Below are 12,282 nucleotides of genomic sequence, written 5' to 3'. Positions count from 1 at the left end.
TGTTTGCCCCAGATTTTGTGTCATAATTTTAGTACTATTGAATTTGTGATTTGTTCTTTTTTGACTCAGTTGGGGCCCAGCGGTCCTCCCCAATTACTAGGACCAAACTTGGTTCTCACTGGCATTGTAGACCCTCTGATATACAACTTTTAATTTTAGGCTCTGGCAGTCCTTGAATCCAAGGTCAGTTTGCTCCTATAAGTGCCATCTTTTCTGGCAACATCACAGTCAGAATCCTAGCTAACTTGTGTGGGTCCCTCTCCACATATCCAAGTACATGTGGAAAATTCTGAATCTCACCCCAGCTGAGATTGGCATGGCAGCTGAGATGTTTGGAGAAAGTTGTATCACGTTCCTCCTTTGCCTAACCAGCTATGTGGATAGTTTCCTTGTTTTTGTTTCGCTCTGATTATGGTTGCCCCCAAGTTGGTACAAAAATAGCCTTAGTGGAATGTCTTCCTTAAGCATTGAAGTGGGGTAAGCATCTCATCAACCCATCTCGTCCATGTTTTCTCTGTCCATGTGGGAAGCTCTGAAGGGAAATTGGTCCTATAAGCATCTCTCTCTTAACTGCCCTTCTTTGGCTTAACTGCTTCTCACATGAGGGAATTAGCTTGTTTCTTTTTCTTCTTGCCTGGATGGGATACATCTGCATATTATATTCTCCTCCTTCCTTAGGTGAAAAACCTTGACTGTGCCCATTCCGTGGTGTTATAATGATAAATTGATTGCAAGGAAGGAGAATATGACTTACTGTTAAGGGAAGAGAATGAACGGAATTTCTTTTCCCTGTTTATTTTCAGGCTCTCACCTGTAACTTCCACTGGTACACACAGATATGATCACAGTAGTTGTTAAAATACTGAAATTCTTTTATACTTGTTGGTAAATGGCCACTGTTCCAGGTCTTCACTGTCACCCAGGCTAGTATCCTGGGACACCTAGACTTTCTCAAGAATTAGTAGTAAAGGAATAATACCTAGCATATCAGGGAAACTTTAGAACTCTGCTCCAACATCATGGTTGACATCCTTTCTGATTGATCATTGCCTTTGCCATTCATGTTGTAAAATATGGTGAATATCAGCCTTGAAAGTTCTTACATGCAGTTGTTCCACTGCTTAAGATCTACTGTGAGCTTAAGTGGCAACTAATCAGTTGAACCTAGAAGTTCACTAGAATCCCCTTGTCCCACAGTGATCTGGTTAAATTCGGTCTGAACTCTACTTTCACGGTCTGGTGAGAGTGAGAACTCTTCTCATGATATATGAGGTTTTCCACGGTTGACATCTCATTCTTCCCTTTGTCTTTCTACTCCCTCATCAGCACCTCTGCATTTAATTGAGCTTTAAAATGAACTTGCTTCTCTGGTTACTCGGAAATCTCCACTTGCATTTACATGGTATTGCAAGTGTAATGAAAATGTAGGAGTCTTGGGGAAGGTTCACACTGTGGCATGAAAAGCCTGCTGCCCAGTATTCTGGTTCTTTATAACTCAGCTCCCTGGAGCAACAAATTCTTTCTGCTTGTGCAGATACCTCTGTTCTTATTCCTACTTAAGAGAATCAGTTTCTACCCAAAGTAAACAATTCAAAGGAGACGCTCCATGAAGCAGGGTGTTTTTTCTAGGGAGTTCGTATACTGACTATTAATATAATATAATGTAGCCATATTGTTATGCAAATGTGTTAGAATGATATACAAGTCCTGTATATTAGATTTCTGTAATTTATCTGTAGTTTTGGATGTAGGTGGAATTAATTCATTTTCATTATTAATTTACCATTTTGAATGTGTCACAATTTCTTCATTCTCACTCATGAAATTATTTTCCAATGATTTGTTACTACAAACGATACAATTATGATTATTCTTATGCCTCTCTCCTGTAAGATAACTTCTATTTTCATATGTCACATCCAGACCTGAGAGAAAAGACTGCATAGGACTAGAAGCTTCTGCTCTCGATGGAGGTTTTGTTGGAACGCGATTTCGAGCTGTCTCCTTTGGAGAGGGAGGGAATTTGTTCTACGTGACAAGGACTTACAGGTGACCAGAAAAGTCAGTTGTGCCTGAGACTGCCTAGCTGTTCTAAAATTCATTTTCTCTTCCTTCTGAGACCATAACGACTCCATTTCTCTTAGAGTTGAGTGGACACTTGATTGGATTCTGGCAAAAAGAAGTCATAGATACCATTTTTAAGACTTGTCCACAAAATACTCCCATGTGAGATTCACTTTCTCTCCTTCTTTCCTCAGTCACCTTAAAACCCACATGTTGAAGATGCCAGAATCCTAAAATGGAACAAGACCTGGATCCCTGAATAAATGTTTGGAAGAGGCATTCCTTCAGATCAGTGTTACCCATTTTGACATTACATGGGTAAGAAATAAGTTTCTGTTATGTTTAAGACATTATACAAGTTTGAGTTGCTTTGCTATCACATTTAACATTTCTTCTTTCAATCTGAGGTTCCCACTCTTTATTTTACGTGTTATTTTAATTCCTGTTAGTTAACATACAGCGTTATAGTAGTTTCAGGTGTACAATGTAGTGATTCAACACTTGCATGCAACACCTGGTGCTCATCAGGACAAGTGCACTCCTTGATCCCCGTCACCTATTTCACCCAACCCCATCCGCTTCCCCCCTGGTAGCCATCAGTTTGTTCTCTAGAGTTAAGAGTCTGTTTCTTAATTTCTCTCTCTCTCCTTTTTTCCTTTTGCTTGTTTGTTTTGTTTTTTTAAATTCCACATATGAGTGAAATCATATGGTATTTGTCTTTCTCTGAGTGACAGATTTTGCTTAGTGTTGCACTCTCTAGCTCCATTCATTCATTTCAAATGGCAAGATTTCATTCTTTTTTTTATGGCTGAAAAATAATTCAATTGTGTATATATATCACCTCTTCTTTATCTATTCATCAATTGATGGACACTTAGACTGCTTGCATACCTTGGCTATTGTAAATAATGCTACAGTAAACATAGGAGTGCATGTATCCCTTCGAATTAGTATTTTTGTATTCTTTGGGTAAATTACCAGTAGTACAATTGCTGGATTATAAGATAGTTCTATTTTCAACTTTCTGAGGAATAAGGTTCCCACTCTTTAAAATAGGGATAGCTAAAACCATTCAGCAAGGTTATTATGAGAAACAGGCAAATGAAATTGTCTAGTATAATACTCAGCATAGTGATGTTCAATAAATGCTTGTCCTTTTTATTTTAAGGAGTTTTTGAGCATGGAAGAGGCAGTAGACTTCTCCCAAGCTAATTCCTCCACTTTCAAGGAGAACATTGAGATGTATATAGGATTAATATATATATATATTTATTTAACACTTTTGTATTCTGAGGACCATAGCTTTTCAATCGGATTGTGAACATAATATTGTGGTATAATTAAAAGGAAAATAGAATTTTCACCAAGTTTTTTTCATTATCTTCCTGCAAGCAGTCTATATTAAGTGAATAAATAAAAAGCTTTTAGAAGCCATTCAACAGACAAATGGATAAAGAAGATGTGGTCCATATATACAATGGAATATTACTCAGCCATCAGAAAGAACGATTACCCAACATTCGCAGCAACATGGACGGGTCTGGAGGAGATTATGCTAAGTGAAATAAGTCAAGCAGAGAAAGACAATTATCATATGGTTTCACTCATTTGTGGAACATAAGGAATAGCAGGGAGATTGGTAGGAGAAGGAAGGGAAGAATGAAGGGGGGATAAACAGAAGGAGGAATGAACCACGAGAGACTATGGACTCTGGGAAACAAACTGAGGGTTTCAGAGGGTAGGGGGGTGGGGGATGGGCTAGCCCAGTGATGGGTATTAAGGAGGGCACATATTGCATGGAGCACTGGGTGTTATTCGCAAACAATGAATCATGGAACACTACATCAAAAACTAATGATGTGCTGTATGGTAACCAACATAACATAATAAAAAATTTTAAAAAATAAATAAAAGGCTTTTATAAGCATCTTCCTTTTACAAGTATGGAGAAGCCACTTCTTAACCTGGAGCAGAGTTAAGGGAGAGAGAAAAGAAGGTGCCCGTGTTATGACTCTTCTGCTTCTTCCTGAACATTCTGGGGCCCTTACACTGGTGTAAATTAGCTCCATTCCTATAGGTTTTGTGACCATGGGTGAAGAAGAGTTGCAACAATGGCCACAGGGGATTCCTATGTAAATATTAGCTACTTACCAAAAAGTTCCAGCCTTTCTCTGTAGCTTATTTGCAGCCAAATACCTTTCACTTCTAGCATACATAACGGAATCTTTAAGTCAGGAAGTGTTTAATGACCAAAAATTTCAAGTCAGTTCTCAAATTTTGGTTTCTCTTTGCCTTTGTTCCATGATTGCTTTGATTTCTTATCTTTTTTTTTTGTCTCACACAAAGATAACTTCCATTATTTCTACCATGTGATAAAATCTGTCACTAATGTAATGACTACCACTGCTTAGAATATCAGTGGAGCATAGCTTTGGATCAAAGGGAATGCGGAGTTTTAATGGACAATTTATTCGGAAATAGCCATGTGGTTGGGTTGAAATGTTACAGGCTGTTCAGTAAGAACTTTGCATCTTTAATTAATTTTGTTATCTGTGCTTGATATTACAGAGTGTTCTCAGCCTTAGAGATTTCACCTTATACTCCGCATGAGCATATTTCCATTTCAGAGATCACAGGAAAGAATTATCCCTTCAAGATCACCTAAATTATACCTCGTTCTACTACACCAATTCTGGGCAACGTTTCTTTCACCTTGAACTTATTTCTCATTTGATTACTTTTTCAATAACTTACCTTGCTATTGAAAACCTCCCTTTCTTTTCTTCAAATGATCACTGTAATATCTGCCCTGGTCTTTATCCAAGCAGAGTTCTTTCTGCCGCATGTGCAGATTCTGTAATGTTATATAGAAGTCACGAGTATCTTCTTATCATTTGAAATTTGTCCTTGTAGTTACTCAGTACACACATCATATTCTTTACAATCTCCTTCCTTGAAAACACTCTTATCTGCATCAAAATCTCAGAATTGGGGTCGTATTTATTTTTCTACTTTTTTCTACCATTGACATAAGAGGCTACCAAAACCTGGCTACCATCTATTCCTTGAGAAGATCATTGAAAAAGACATTCTTGGGTTGTAAATCTTATGAGACTGGGAGATTATTAACATCTCACAGGAGCAGAGAAAGAATTTCTAATTGCAAATTTTCCAAAGTAAATGCTTTAGGAAAATGGGGGTCAGGGGCTTATTGTGAAAGAAACCTGTCTAAATTTAGCCAAGGTGAGGGGGACAATAAGGCCATATTGACCAAGAATCTGTGCAGATAGAACATTGCCTCTCTGTTTGCTGGGTCAAAGGTCAATCTGATATATGCTTTTTTGTCTCTTGGGTAGTCTAAATAATGTCCTCAGAGAAGAACTGTTTATCATCTTTGAAATGTTTGATGACTTACCAGAATAGAAAGGACCCTTGAACCACAGTTTCTTCTCAACAACCCAATGATTTATTAAATGTTCACTATGAAGTCCTTTGCCAGATTCATAAATTTCTTTGGTAAAAATAGAGTTTGAAAAGAAAATGTAAAGTATATTTGTGAAAAGGATTTGGATGGGCTCCCAAGGGCCTATAGTCTAGTAGTTTTCAAAATGGGTTTCCTATAGGAGCCAAGATTGTTGTGAAATTATTTCAGACCACCATGAGGATGGGAAGATGTACAGACCTATTTCTTCTTCTCCTGTTGCAGCTCGATTTTTATAAATCAAGGTGATACACACAATTTCATTTAAAAATCTATAATTTACAAAGTTTGAAAATTGTCTAATAAAAGTTTCAATTCTGTATCTTACAGATGAGGAAAAAGATGCAAAGAAATGATGACTTGACCAAAGTTTGGTGGTTATGACTACGTATTTTGGATAATACATACCAGTGTAAGGATTCTAGTCCTTTGACTTACTTTTTGACTTTGGGAAAGTTATTTACCTTCTCTTACTCTAGAAAATGTAGAGAATAATACCTACCCTATAAGGTTCCTGTGGATACTGGATAACATCTTCTAAAGCACAACACTGACTCATAAGCTTTCAAGAAATGGTAATGATTATGAGGATTTTGACGATAATCACCTTTTATGTGACAAAACCTAAATTAGACATTGTGCTTGCCATCTTGATGGGAAAAAAGACTAAGTACTGCAGAGTTAGAAATCATAAGCTCAAATATATTCCCAGGGCCAGCCTTACACACACAATAAGATTAGAAAACAATTTCCATGTTTTTTGTGGATTTAAGACTAGCTCATAAAAACGTCCTGGTGAATCCGTATTAACATTTTCTTCTTACATTTTTCCCCTTCCAATTTGGAAAACATAGGTTCAAAAATAAATATTCTAGTGGGCTGCAACCCTTGAGTAAAGGAATAATCTCAAATTTGTTATCTCTTTGGAAAGGAATGGGAGAAAAAAATCAATGAAATGTTCCTTATTCTTCTTGTCAATGGTCCAGGAGTTCTGGTAGCAAAAGGATGTTTTAATTGATTTGTTCATGGGTTTGGTGACACATTAATAATCATTCTTATTCATAACAAAGTTAAATTCTCTATGTTGCTTACTGTAGGCTTTGAGCTGGGCCAGATTCTTGAATTTTACCTAGAAGCCAGCTAAAATGTCACCTGCATGTCAATTGAGGGAAAATTTTCAATCCTTTATTTCTCTGCAAGAACATGTGTCATAATCAAATTTTAAGTACAAAATTTGAGTAGTTGGAATGTTTATTCTTATATTGTATGGGGAAAGATTGATTGAGGAGGGGATCAATCTCTGGGTAAACCATTTCATCTCAGTGAATCTGTCCAGAATGTTTAGGCATCCTGAAATTATTTACTGAATTATTCCTGAATTATTATTCTATGACACTGTGATTAATAATCGTGTTGCTTCTGGAAGACAGCTATGCTCACCACTATACCACCAATACAATAATTGTCTTGGTCTGAATAACAAACATGAGTAAAGATTATTGACGTTCCTGTGATTGATCCTATTCATTCCCACATTCCAGGCACTCTTGGAGTGTTGTGGAAAGAAGTAATTGATCTCTGCCTCAGTATCAGTGTCTGAGGACTAGAGATGAATCTTTATATAATAGCCTGCAGAAATTTTACAGAGTAGATTAGATAATTCTGATTTATTTAGGAAAAAGTTAGAGTCATATAATTTGCTTTCAAAAAAATGAAATGTTTATTATTTGTCATAAGATCTACTTTAAAAATGTTTATCAAAATAATCTAAGGTTGGCTAGAGAGACTTAGAAAACCATTGGTGAATCTCTACTTTTAATAAGCTATAAAGAATATATGTTATAATACATCATTTCACCTCTTTGGTTTTTACTGTCTCTAACTATAATATTTAGTGTTTTTTTAATAATACCTCAAACTGAAATTCTTATGATTCAGACGTCTCTGCACATTAAGATTCAACATTCTGATATTAAGAGTATAAAATACATATTCAGGGACCAATTAAATTGTTGCAGTATAATTTTAAAACTTTATGTCTTAAGAATTTGAACATACATACTTCGTAATTGTAAAGTTAGTACCCAAAATGGTCTCCTTGAGGTTATAGTAAACAGATGAGTATATTTTCTGTGACAATGCAAGTTTTCTTATCTGACCATCTTTCTTTGAATGTGGCATTATTCAACTAAGCATAATGAAAACTTCTTAGGAGATTCTATGAATGAAGAGTTTTCTATTTCTATTTAAGCAGGATCTGAACTGAGAAATCATATCAATGGATTCTTTACATTCAAGAAATCATCTGTAGTGAAAATTCTCTTTTTCTTTATTTCTCTGTTCTTTATTTCTCTATAATTATACAAGGCAGTATGGAATTTTTTAGTGGACTTACTTAGAATACTGGAGTAAGGACCATGAATTTTATATCTAAAATATAATAGAATCACTAATATTAAGGGACTGAGTCATTAAGATATTCATTATCATCAGGCAACATTTATTCAGAACTCACTATCATAGGTCTCTGCACCTTGACAGAGTAAACATTTGGATATTTTCTTTCACCCTCTGCACTGACCATATGTTTGACTTAATACTGACCTCCTCCTTCTCCTTCATGTTATTGTCAATAAACTACTTGAGATTTGTAAGACACTTGAGCCAACTCTACTATATGGAAATTGAAGACAGAACATTTCTACTAAGGGTCTGTAAATTTTACTTGTCATTACTGTTGTCAAAACATGAGATTGTTTTTGAATGCAAATACATTATCCCAAAATTTATTTTTAGTTTGAGTTTTCTTTCCTAAGGAAATATCAAATCCTACGTCTCAAAAAGTCCTGAAATTAGATATGTTATTCCTTAAGGACAGTATTTATAAGTAAATGCCTTTGCAGTGACAAGGGCTGTGTATATTCATTACTATAACATCAAATTAGAAAATGGGGTGACAGAATTGCAGTCACTCAATGAAATACAAATCTACATACCAATCAATTTATATGTAATATGTATTTGAGGATTAATAGTCTGGATATAGAAAAATGTATTTAATACATATGTAAGAATAATAATATTCTGAATATAGCAAAGTGCATTTATTTAATATGTAGATGAAAATTAATAGTCTGAATATAGAGAAAAGTGTATTTAATATTTAGGCAAGAATTAATAATATGAATGTAGAAAAACATGTTTGAGGCTGGATAGAACTTGCAAATCTTCTAAGTCAGTCTCTTCATCTTTTACGTGAGATAGAAAAGACAAGTTAGGTAAAGTGACATCCTTAAAACCACATAATTTATTATGTTAGAATTGAAACTACATCCTCAACTGACATTTTCTTTACTGCTTTGACTGGGAACACACACACATGCACACACACAGATGCACACACACGCCTACTGAAATCATAAAACTTTAGAATAAAGTAAATCAAAAGTTGACTATTCTTACTTTGACTAATAGGTGAATCATATATTCTGCAGCCAATTCAAATACCAATCATTTTTTAGCTGATAATTTATCACTAAATTACTTCTGAATGTGTAAATCAAGCTATAGCATCTATGTTAAACAGGAGAATAATTTTCTCTTTATTTTCTTCAGAAATCTCAATACTTAATAGTTAGTTATTAAGATTCTTTCTAGCTATATGGGGGCACCTGGGTGGCTCAGTCAGGTAAGCATCTGCCTTTGGCTCAGGTCATGATCCCAGGTTCCTGGGATTGAGCCCCGTGTTTGGCACCCTGCTCAGCAGGGAATCTGCTTCTCCCTCCCCCCCTGCTCATGCTCTCTCTCTCTCTCTTAAATGAATAAATAAGAAATCTCAAAAAAAGGTTCTTTCTAACTATAAAAATATCCAAAAAAGATATTGTTGACAATCAGATCTATAATAATGATAAAGTAACTAACATGTATTGAGTACTCTGCTAAAGATTTTCTATAAACTAGTTTATTTCTTCACTAGCCATTTGTCTATTTGTAACCAAATTATTCATGCATTTGTTTATTCATTTAACATACTTTCAGTTTTTTAAAGATTTTATTTATTCATTTGAGAGACAGAGAGAGACAGAGGGCACACAAGCAGGAGGGGAAGCAGAGGGAGAGGGATAATCAGACTCCCTGCTGAGCTGGGAGTCTGACGTTGGGGCTGGATCCCAGGACCTGGAGATATGACCTGAGCTAAAGGCAGATGTTTAACTATCTGAGACACCCAGTGCCCCTCAACATATTTTCAAAGAAATGTGTACTGTAGGCTTTTTATATTTAAGTGAGGGACATAAAGATATTAACTAAAGGTGAAGACATAGTGTTATTATTCTGCAAGCACTTTTTCTTGTACTTTCAAATAAATTCATTTCCTTACAGTGGACTCACACCCAACTTTGCCGTTGAAGTAGAATAAGTAAAATTAAGAGATATATATTTCTTCTTAAATGTTTCTTCATGTGTAATATAACAAAAATATACAAAGATTGAAATGTGTCTTGCACATTGCAGTATATCAATAGTTCGTTGTTCAACTGAATCAAAGATAAATATATTAAGTGTGCATTTTATGCTTCGCTTTCTGTCTCCTTACTTCTCTGATTATATAGTATGAAATCTCCTATGGAATGTGTAATCATGAATCTCTTTCCAAAGTCAAATGATAAGTTTGTGATGAAATCATGCCTAGTTTTCTAACCATAATTTTTTCCCCCCAGGAGAACAATTTCCTGGCCATTATTTTTATGATTTTTTCTCTCCGTACATTCAGTGCCACTATGCTTAGGGGTGGGGTGCAGTTTTACCCTACCCCTTCACGTTTGGATGGCAAAATACCTTGTTACCAGTTAACATGTTTATAACCCTGGTATATCTTTTGGATAGTCTAAAGAATACGGATGTGTTGAAAGCCTTGTCAGGGTGTTTTTGCTAATTCTGAGGATGGGGTAAGAATGATAGCTTGAAGGAATAAAATACAGGTGAGTGACAAAAATCTAGATTCCTGGAAGACTTTGGGAAAAATTTTTCCTTGTTCTGGCCCTCATCTGAATCAGGATTAGGATATCATTTAGGGGGCACCTGGGTGGCGCAGTCGTTAAGCGTCTGCCTTCGGCTCAGGGCGTGATCCCAGAGTCTTGGGATCGAGCCCCACATCAGGCTCCTCTGCTGGGAACCTGCTTCTTCCTCTTCCACTCCCCCTGCTTGTGTTCCCTCTCTTGCTGGCTGTCTCTCTCTGTCAAATAAATAAATAAAATCTTTAAAAAAATATATCATTTAGGAGAATTCCCACTCAAGCTGTAGTGCTATAAATTATGTATGAATGGTGCAGAGTAAATAACGTGAGAGGACAATGAAGGTGACCATCACTTTCATGAGAACTCTCAGACAAGGTTATCAGAAGATTTGACTGAGTAAGTTCCATGATGGCAGGATCTGTACTCTGGCCAATATGGTTCCACAAAGCCTGATCAATGTTTGGCATATAGCAGAATACATACAGTAAAAAATAAAGATTTCCAAAAGGGTAGGATAGGTTTTTCCCATTGGTATATTGCTTTCTGGTGGTTCTTGGCTGCTTTTATTTTGGAGCTGTGCTTGCCATAGCAGGATTTTAATTCTAGTGATTCTTTCCTTATTTTACCCAAAAATAAAGAGTGCCATTACTGTGGCTTGGACTTGTGGAAGGCATGCAAGAAAAAAGTTATGGACAATATAATAATCCCTGGGGCAAATAATAAATTAGAATTGTTTACTGCTTAAAACTTACATCTCGGGCTGTATATTAGCTGATCTGAAGTTAAGAAATTAAGATGATGAAGAACTAAGAATGATAGAAAAAAAAATAGAAACCCATGCACCCAGAACTCAGTATCTTTCTTGAAGCTTTCTTAAAACTTCCATTAAGGACTACTATTCTGTTCATGAATTTCTATAATGAACAAAGGATGAGAAAATGGAATATATATGCTCAAGACATTCAGGAGTAGGAGTCATTCATACATAAACATGAAATCTCTGTAGTTCAGTTCTCCTTTTCAAGGCAGAATAAATAAGAATGGCAGAATCAATTACATGGAAGGTATTGCAGAAACACAACTTTCTATTTGCTATGAAATTAGCTGTAGAAATAATATTGCCCCATAGGTGGACCAAAGTATGGGAGAAAATCTAATTCTGAAAGGCAAGTCTTACTAGTTTCTCTTATTTTGTTTTAAGAAGGTGACTTAATGAGACAATTTAGATCCACCAGACTTGGGGCACTAGATGTGGATATTCAGATATTTCTCATGAATAGGGCAGAGCTGATTAGGAGAATGATTGGTATACGGATAATTAAAAAGAGAAGAAAAACCACTACTTGTTTGGAGTTTTATTTTACTTATAATTTGTCAAACCCAAATGTGAGACAGGGAGCAAAAAAAGGGAGTAAGAAGTGAGGAAACAAAATGGGAAAGAGGACACTTGATATATCTATGCTTTCCCTAAGAGTCAGGAACTTTGAACAACTTCCTCACAGTACTTTCTTAGGATAAATTGAATGAGATGAGTTTAAGAAGGAGTGAGGAATGACCTTTTGCCCTGTACCTCACTCTTCCCCAGTTGCCCTCACCACCACTTTGAGGTCCATAGTATTCTTCCTGAAACTCTCTCACCAAGTTTTCTGTTCCTTACAATTCCCAATCAAAAATGCCAATTTGATACTTCTTACATTTTTAGAAGTTAATTTGAACCATGTT

The sequence above is a fragment of the Ursus arctos genome, unplaced genomic scaffold (assembly GCF_023065955.2).
Source record: "Ursus arctos isolate Adak ecotype North America unplaced genomic scaffold, UrsArc2.0 scaffold_29, whole genome shotgun sequence".
Taxonomy (NCBI): domain Eukaryota; kingdom Metazoa; phylum Chordata; class Mammalia; order Carnivora; family Ursidae; genus Ursus; species Ursus arctos.
This window is presented reverse-complemented; position numbering follows the sequence as displayed.